Here is a 9,623-nt window from a genome sequence, read left to right on the forward strand (position 1 = left end):
CTTAAAGTCAGTGTTAGTGCAAGTTACATCCATTTGAGGCCCATTTACGATGCCAGAACCATGGAGAAGAACTTCAGTATCCATGAAAATGGGGTCAATTAACTCAGCATTCCCCATACCCTTTACAAAGAACATCACTTTTAGCCTGTTTCCCCATGGATGAGAAAGATGCAGCTGTGAATGTCCATGTATGGATGCCCTGATGGACAGACTCCTTCTGCCTCAGCTACCACACAGCTATCAACTTTTTTCTGTCTCCGTGTCCAGGGGCGGCCTGTGGATGTAGGCAACCTCGGCAGTTGCCTAGGGCACCGCGTTTAACACAGCGCCCAATGATGACGTCACGCCATTGAGGGCTATGGAGGCGGGGGCACCGATCACACATTCTGCCTAGGGTGCCAGTTGCCAGCAGCTCTCCTCGAGCCACTCCTGCCCGTGTCCATGCCTTCAGGTCAGTCACCAACCCATGTTGGCCAGGCAATTATGATGCATCAGGGGCAAATCCTTGCCCCAGTACTCACTGTGAGTACCTAATGGAGCCATTGGTGCATTAGGAGAAAGCCCTCCACATGCAATACCTCCCCCACATTTTCTCCACAAGACATGGATTGGAAGCAGGGCCACTCCACACCTGTTACTCTGCCAGAAGACAAGATTAGTATCTGTGGCTCTTGTGGTATGCCCCACCCCTGCCTCCTTTTCCAAGAAAGTACCAAGAAATTCATTCAGCAGTGGATCCTTTAGCCCCTTCCTTAGCCCATCCTTGTCCCATTTCCAATCCCTTCTTTCTAAAGCAGGGGAGTCCCACAGAGCTAGAATCCACACCATGTAAGGAGAGAGAGAGTGAGTGTGAGTGTGTGTGTGTAAGCTACACAGGCACTTTGCTCAGCACTTTGAGTAGCCCATGTTTTGTTTGAGTTAGTTGCACAATTCCGTTGATGGTACCACATCTACTGTAGTTTCTGTTTCTAATGGTGCAAGCACATACCATAACTGGGGCAGTGAGGAAACAGATTGACAGAGCCAGATAGGTACTCCGAGGCCAACTGATACAGAACAGGGCCAACAAGGAAAATAACAAAACACCACTGCCATCACCTACAGCCCCCAGCTAAAACCTCTACAACATATCATCAATGATCTATTCTGTAAAACAATCCCTCACTCTAACAGACCTTGGGAGGCAGACCAGTCCTCACTTACACGAAGTCCCCAGTCTGAAGTAAACACTCATCAGCCACTACACACCACACCACAGAAACACTGCACCAGGAACCAATCCCTGCAACAAACACCATTGCCAACTCTGCCTGCATATCTACTCACAGACACCATCACAGGACCTAACCACATCTGCCACTCTATCAGGGGCTCATTCACCTGCACATCTCCTAATGTGATATATGCTATCATGTGGCTGCAATGCCCCCTGCCATGTACATTGGCCACACCGGACAGTCTCTACTCAAAAGAATAAATGGACATAAATCAGACATCAAGAATAGTAACGTACAAAAACCAGTAGAAGAACACTTCAGTCTCCCTGGAAACTCAGTAAAGGCATGTCTACACTGCATGCTTTTTTGGGATTTTGGAGAAAATATTCCGAAATAGCCTATTTCAGAACAGTGCATCTATACAGCAAATGCCCATTGAAATAGCACTGAGCTGTTCTGAAATAGAGCGTCCACACTTGTTGGGCACTGAATTGCATTTAAGGCCACCACCCGGAAACACTTCAGGCAGGACAGCAGTCACTTTCCTGGAGCTGCTGCCTGAGGCTATCTGAGGCACGAGCTTAATGGGACCCCCTGTACAGCCCTGTCTCAGGTTCTTCTCCTTTGCCTACTTCATTGAAGGACCGCAGAGCCTTTTCTCTGCCTGCTGTGGTCGCCCTTGCAAAAACCTCAGCACTCCTGCCATGGAGCCAGACCTGCCTCCTAGCAGTCAACAGCTCTTATATGTCTTGGTGCACCTCCTGCTGCAGTTTCTGTGGGCTGCCTCCCTGACCCTGCAGGAACAGGACCCCCAGCTCCTTGTGGGGCAATTCCTCACCTCCCTCCAGGCACTGCTCATGAAGTTTGACCCCACCCGTCTTCCCTTGCACATAGTGTACCATCACTTCTGGCGACTGGACACAAGCTTCAACTGGTGGGACCGGATCATCATGGAGCGGTGGGACAACCATCAGTGGCTCCAGAATTTCTGTATGTGGAAGGACACCTTTCTGGAGCTGTGTGAGTGGCTCGCTCCTGCTGTCAAGTGACAGGACACCCAGATGTGACCCACCATCCCCCTCCAGAAGTGGGTCGCCATTGCCATCTGGAATCTCACCAAGCCGGACAGCTACTGATCCATTGGGAACCAGTTCGGAATGGGGAGATGAACCATCGGGGCTGTGGTCATGCAGGTATGGCACTCTCGTGCTACTGTCCCAGGAGGGTGGTGAACTGAACTGCTGGAGTGGGGTTCCCTAGGCAAGGGACTGTTGGGGGGTAGTGGAAGCCTCTTCCCTGGGAGGTTTTTCAGTCCCGCCTTCACAAAGACCTGATATGGGATGGGGCAAGTTGGGATTGCTCCTGGTGTGTGAGGGGGAGGGGTTGAGCTCGGGTGCCTTCTGAGGGTCCTGGCAACCTTGTGATTCTCTGTTTGTTTGTCTGTCTCCTTCTGTAGGTGGTGAGGGCCATCAACACCATCCTGCTATGCAGAGTCATCAACCTGGGCGATGTGACCCCATAATCACTGCTTTGCCGCCATGGGTTTCCCCAACTGTGGAGGGGGACACTATTGATGGCACCCATATCCTCATCTGGGCCCTTCGATCACTGGGCATTCAAATACATTAACCAGAAAGGGTGCTTTTCGATGGTCCTGCAGGCCCTCATTGACCACTGTAGCTAGTTCATGGACACCTATGTCGGGCAATCGGGAAACGCGCACAACGCATGTGTCTTTCAAAACTCTAGCCTCTTCCAGAAGCTGCATGCTGGCACCTTTTGGCCTGCCCACACCATCAGGGTTGAGGACATGGACATGCTGCTCTGTATTGCAGAGGATGCAGCCTACCCTCTGCTCCCCTGGCTCATGAAGCCCTACACCGGACACCTTCGCCCCACCAGAGAATGTTTTAATGCCAGGCTCAGTAGGGCCCAGATTGTTGTGGAAGGCACCTTTGGGCGTCTCAAAGGGAGGTTCTGTTGCCTCCTCACTCGGCTAGACCTTGGCGAGCAGAATGTCCCCCAAGTGGTGGCGGCATGTTGTGTCCTTCACAATATTTGTGAAAGCAAGAGAGAGACTGCTGGTCTGGCAGCTGCTGTGTATTGTTATTTTGAAATAACTCCAGCTGCCTTATCTATACGCACCCTATTCCAAAATAACTATTTCAGAATAGGTGTTATTTCTCATACAATGAGGGTTACAGAATCCGGAATAAGACACCGTTATTTTGATATTATTTCAAAATAGTGGGCTTGCTGTGTAAACACTCTCATAGTTATTTCAGAGTAACATCCGTTATTCTAGAATAACGTTGCTGTGCAGACATTCCCTAAGAAATTTAAAAGTGGCCATCCTACAACAACAACAAACCCCTAAAAAAAGATTTCAAAGAGAAAATTAGAGCTGCAATTCATTTCAAATGTGACACTATTAACGTGGGTTTAAATAGGGCCTGTGAATGGCTGGCTCACTATAAAAGCAATTTTCCCTCTCTTGGCATTCACACTTACTCATCAACTGTTGGGAGTGGTCCACATCCTAGAATCATAGAACTGGAAGAGACCTCAGAAGGTCATCAAGTCCATCCCCCTGCTCTAGGCAGGACCAATTCCAACTAAATCAACCCGGCCAGGGCTTTGTCAAGCCGAGACTTAAACACCTCTAGGGATGGAGACTCTACTACTTCCCTAGGTAACCCATTCCAGTGCTTCACCACCCTCCTAGTGAAATAGTTTTTCCTAATATCCAACCTGGACCTCTCCCACCACAACTTGAGACCATTGCTCCTTGTTCTGCCATCTGTCACTACTGAGAACAGCCTCTCTCCATCCTCTTTAGAACCTCCCTTCAGGAAGTTGAAGGCTGCTGTCAAATCCCCCCTCTCTCTTCGCTTCTGCAGACTAAACAGACCCAAGTCCCTCAGCCTCTCCTCATAAGTCATATGCTCCAGCCCCCTAATCATTTTAGTTGCCCTCCGCTGGACCCTCTCCAATGCGTCCACATCCTTTTTGTAGTGGGGGGCCCAGAACTGGACACAATACTCCAGATGCGGCCTCACCAAAGCCGAATAAAGGGGAATGATGACATCTCTGGATCTGCTGGCAATGCTCCTCTTAATGCAACCTAATATGCCATTAGCCTTCTTGGCTACAAGGGCACACTGTTGACTCATATCTAGCTTCTCATCCACTGTAACCCCCAGGTCCTTTTCTGCAGAACTACTACTTAACCGGTTGGTCCCCAGCTTGTAACTATGCTTAGGATTTTTCCGTCCCAAGTGCAGGACTCTACACTTGTCCTTGTTGAACCTCATCAGATTTCTTGTGGCCCAATCCTCCAATTTGTCTAAGTCATTCTGTACCCTATCTCTGCCCTTAAGCGGATCTACCTCTCCCCCCAGCTTAGTGTCATCCGCAAACTTGCTGAGGGTGCAATCCATCCCCTCATCCAGATCAATTATAAAGATATTGAACAAAACCGGTCCTAGAACCGAACCTTGGGGCACTCCGCTAGAAACCGACCGCCATCCTGACATCGAGCCATTGATCACTACCCACTGGGCCCGGCCTTCTAGCCATCTTTCTATCCATCTTACCGTCCATTTATCCAATCCACAATTCCTTAACTTGCTGGCAAGAATATTGTGGGAGACCGTATCAAAAGCCTTGCTAAAGTCAAGGTCTATAATATCCACTTACTTCCCCATGTCCACCGAGCCAGTTACCTCATCATAGAAGCTAATCAGATTGGTCAGGCACGACTTGCCCTTTGTGAATCCATGCTGACTATTCCTAATCACTTTCCTCTCATCCAAGTGCCTCAATATGGATTCCTTAAGGATCCCTTCCATGATTTTTCCAGGAACCGAGGTAAGACTGACCAGCCTATAGTTCCCTGGATCATCCTTCTTCCCTTTTTTGAAGATGGGCACTACATTTGCCTTTTTCCAGTCATCTGGGATTTCTCCCAATCTCCACGACTTTTCAAAGATAATAGCCAAAGGCTCCACAATGACATTTGCCAACTCCCTCAGTACCCTCGGATGCACTAAGTCCGGACCCATGGATTTATGTATGTTTAGCTTTTCTAAATAGTTCCTAACCTGTTCTTTACCCACCACGGGCTGTCCATCTTCATCCCATCTTGCGTCACTTGGCGCAGAAGTCCAGGAGCCAACCTTGTCCGTGAATACAGAGGCAAATACATCCACCCTGACTGAATTGGCCTAGTTAATATTTGTTCCTCCACTTGAGAAGGTAACTCTCTCTTCTTTGAAAGCTTATAGCCAAATACATCTGTTGGTCTTTAAGGTGCCACAAGACTCCCCATTTTTGTTGAAACAGACTAACACGGGCTACCTGCCTGAATCTTTTCTCCTAAAAGTTATTCCAATAAAGGTTGGATTTTCACATTGAATATAAATATATTTGATCATTTTGTTAACATTTTGAATATTAGTATGAACATAACTGTGAACCCAAAATAGATTTCTGTTCAGGATTTAGGCTTATTAATGGACAGCAAAGGTAATAAAAAAGGATATAATGTGTTGTAACTCATGTTTTGTCTTCACAGTGCATGCTATTTTTATCAACCAAAACCCAATGTAATTCTTTTAAGAGACTTGAAATAATAAACTTGCCTTAAGAAGATATACCATCAACCTGTTGGCTCCTAGTTCTGTTTTGAAATAAGCAGCACTGTGCTAGCAGCCCTCTAGCTGTTCTTTCAGTCTGTGTTTCCCATGAACTCTTGGCTATAGGCAATCTGTATATACAAAACTGGGCTCCAACGTTGACATTATTGGAATTAACAACTTCTGAAGAAGCCGAGGGGGAAAAATTTATGTGCTGTGCACCTTGTATGATTATGATTAATATATAATTTTGGTCTCCTAAGAGCTGCTATTTTTGTACACTCCGGCAGAAGCTCCTGAGAAAGAGGGGAGGAAATCCACCTTTCAAACTTTGTTGTTTTTCCAAGAAATGAAGCATTTTGTAAGAATTTGATAATGTATGTGAATGGCTCTTTGAGTGTATGTTGAGAATTTATGCTGGGTGGAAATCAAAATACACAACATTTTTGTGAAGAATGTATACAGGCCTTTGGAGATTTGACATAGAAACAGCCTGACAGTGTGTGACCAGACAAACTGGTACCTTGTAAACTGACCAGTATGTACTTTCCCCCAAGTGCATTTAACTTCCTTGGTATTTCTTTTGGACTCTGAATATGTCTACACAAAGAATGTAGCTGTCATTTATTAAGGTCAACTTTTTAGCATCCAGATTTACAAAGTCAAAGGTGATTGTCCTCACTGGGCACATGAGGTCAATGGAGTGTGTCCCTAGTAGTGTGGCTACCTCCGACTTTCACAGTGATGCACCATGGGTAGCCATCCCACAGTTCCTGCTGCCCATTTGCATTCTGGGTTAGGTTCCCAGTGCCTGATGGGACAAAAACATTCCAGCAGGTGGTTCTGGTTACATGTCATTAACCTCCCACAATGCACTTTTCTCCTCCTAAAAAAACACTGTCAGTTAAAGAGTCCATGCTAAATGAGGCTAACCGAGTGGGTTGTAATTGTCTGCTACTTAGCTTTTGATGTCATTTGGGTGTTGAATATAATGGTCCATCCAATAGATGTCTTTGTTCAGTTCCTGGCTAAATGCATATGAAGGACAGTTCCACAGTTTCTCTCTCTAGTTGGTTCCTGTGTTTATTCTGTCAGAGAATGACCGCTTTTCGATCCATTAGTTAGTGACCTTTGATCCAGGGTTATCCAGGCAAATGCCATAGCATGGAAAGCATAGATCCTGCTCAGTTTCAAACTGCTGTGGTAAGCATTCTGCTGCAGTTTGTCCAGAGCTAGCCAAGAGCCACCGGCAGGGGAAAGAAGGTGAGGAGGCAACAAACACAGACATGCAGAAACCCATTGAGGGGAGCAATAGGCATATGGTGACAGCAGTCAAGCCTATTGGCAGGGTGGAACACTGATTCTGGTCCCATGAAACAAGCACAGACTGGAACTCCAGTCTCTTCAGAAAGCTACAAGTTGGAATTTTCATCCCAGGCCAGAAAATTACCATTGGAGACTTTCAAATGCCAAAAGAGATCCTTTGAGACCCAGCCTCCTGTGGCTTATGAAGCCGTACACAGTCAGGCTGGACAGCAATAAGGGGCAGTTCAACTATAGGCTGAGAGAGAACAGAATGGTAGTAGAATGTTCCTATGGCCATTTATTACTGCACTTTGAGATACCACACGACAAAAAGGGGAGTATATTTCTTATATAACGTTTCTAGTATAAAGTAAGTACTTTCCCCTCAGTGATATTACTTATTGGAACAGAAATACCAGACTGAAATCATCTGTGTTTGGTTAGACAACTCATCCTAGGATCTGGACCTTTTCATTTCTGCAGCATATTTGGAAATGAAAGACACATTGTTCATAATGGGTGGTTTAAATTGATGCACCCCACTGAAATTCGCAAGGAAAAGGCAAACTGCCATTGCTAGCATTTTCAGGAAATATTTGAATAAGGAAAAGCAGAATTTTGGTCTGTATTACCAACAATTCATAATGTCAACTGAGTCCTGGAACTAGTAAAATACCAAACACCAGCCAGCACTGTTATATGCATGAAGCTGGCATTTAACAGGGCATTAAATATTTTGGACATATTTGAAGTCATTTTTTTTTCTAAATAACAATTTAATTACATAATTTATTTTCTTACTTTAGTTATTTATTCCTGACTCTCTCATTCTCTCAATCTCATTTTCCAGTTCTCTGAGGCTTTATCCTGCTTTTTAGTTTTTGTTTTCTCCAGATCAGCCACCAACATGAATATTTAGGCACCTTTAGGCTACATCTAGACTGCACTGCTTTTCTGGGATACCAGAGGTGCCAAGGTCCCCTTTTTCAGGATTTTTTTTAAAAAGCGGACACACTCTTTCTCCATCCCTATAAACCTCGTTCTATGAGGCATAAGGGATGTGTCAAAAGAGCGCTTTTATAAAAAAATTTGGCACCATGTAGCTGTGCCAAATTTCGGAAAAGGCTCTTTTGAAAGTAAATCGGAAAAAATTATGCCATTTGCACACCACAAATTGCGTTTCTTTTTCCCATTTAACTCTGCAGTCTAAACGTAACCTAAGTGAGTATTTCAAATGTTCTGATCACCTGTGGATTTCATGGACTTCTCTGGGACTTGTGAAATATCAGCATTTATGAAAACTGAGCCACTTGTATTTAAATGCCTAAGTGAAAATTTAGATTGGGATTTTTTCAAGGCCATGAGAGAATTTGGGCATTCAGCTCTCATTAATATTAACAGCAACCAGGCATGTAAATCCATTAGGCAGCTTTGAGAAGTCTTAGCCTTAGTTACCTAAATTTAGACACCCAAGTTTGAAAATTTTGGCCCAAAATGTTACTATTCCTATTATTATGCTATGAGCCATTCGGTACTTCATTCTTATATCTCACTGTACTATTCTCCATGCAGACAGAATAATTTAAGATATCCCTTTAAAACAATGCAGAAGAGACTGTGTATCAGCATGTCTTCTGTGTCTATAATCTCAAACAAAATTTACATTTTAACCCTAATACTGCTGTGTGTAAACATGTCCATGATACCCATCATATTTTTTTTAAATGTGTAGGATGACAAAGGCTGAAAATAATCTGATAGCCAGAGAGCAGCTACTCTACCCCATCAGTAAGGACTAGAAGAACTGATCACAGCACACAGAATCAGTAAGTATGACAGGGCAGTGACTGTCACAATTGTTTTCACTCTGTGCTCTAATAACGCTTGGGCTGACGGCTGCATGGATGAGGTGGTATGAAATTTAGGGTATGTCTAAACTACATCCCTCTTTTGAAAGAGGGATGTAAATTAGACATATTGAAATTGGAAATGAAGCCGGGATTTGAATTTCCTGTGTTTCATTTGCATAATTGTATCACGGCATTCTTTCGAAAAACACTATTTCGAAAGTGAAACCGTGGTCTAGACACGGTTCTTTTGAAAAGAAAAGCCTTTTATGAAAGATCATGTACTCCTCAAAAAATGAGGATCCTGTACTCCTCAAAAGGCTTCATTTGCAATTTTGATATGTCTAATTTACATCCCTCTTTCGAAAGAGGGATGTAGTTTAGACGTACCCTTAGACAGCACTGTTCTGCTTTGTGCTGTTCTGCTTGCTTCTGGCCAAAAGACAGGCCCAGGCTAGCCTAAATACATACAGCAGTGCCTAACAATTAATGGAAGAGACTTGGTGAAATGCAAAGCCAAGGTAAACAGGCTATATGTGGGGAACTCGGCAATGCGTGAAGATGTAAGTGACTAACCACTCCAAAGAAACTAACTGAGGAGGGTTGTCAGTCATGCA

At 44.8% G+C, this 9,623-nt stretch overlaps 1 long non-coding RNA gene across 1 annotated transcript in view; it reads left to right on the top strand.

The window, feature by feature from the left end:
• LOC142826871 (uncharacterized) overlaps window positions 1-8,985 on the top strand; it is an 80,182-nt gene extending 71,197 nt beyond the window's left edge. Inside the window, exon 3 of the long non-coding RNA XR_012901140.1 lies at window positions 8,892-8,985. This is a non-coding gene — a long non-coding RNA (uncharacterized LOC142826871). The remainder of the gene's footprint in view (window positions 1-8,891) is intronic.
• The last annotated feature ends 638 nt before the right edge of the window (window positions 8,986-9,623 follow it).

This window comes from Pelodiscus sinensis, chromosome 1 (genome assembly GCF_049634645.1).
Source record: "Pelodiscus sinensis isolate JC-2024 chromosome 1, ASM4963464v1, whole genome shotgun sequence".
Lineage (NCBI taxonomy): Eukaryota > Metazoa > Chordata > Testudines > Trionychidae > Pelodiscus > Pelodiscus sinensis.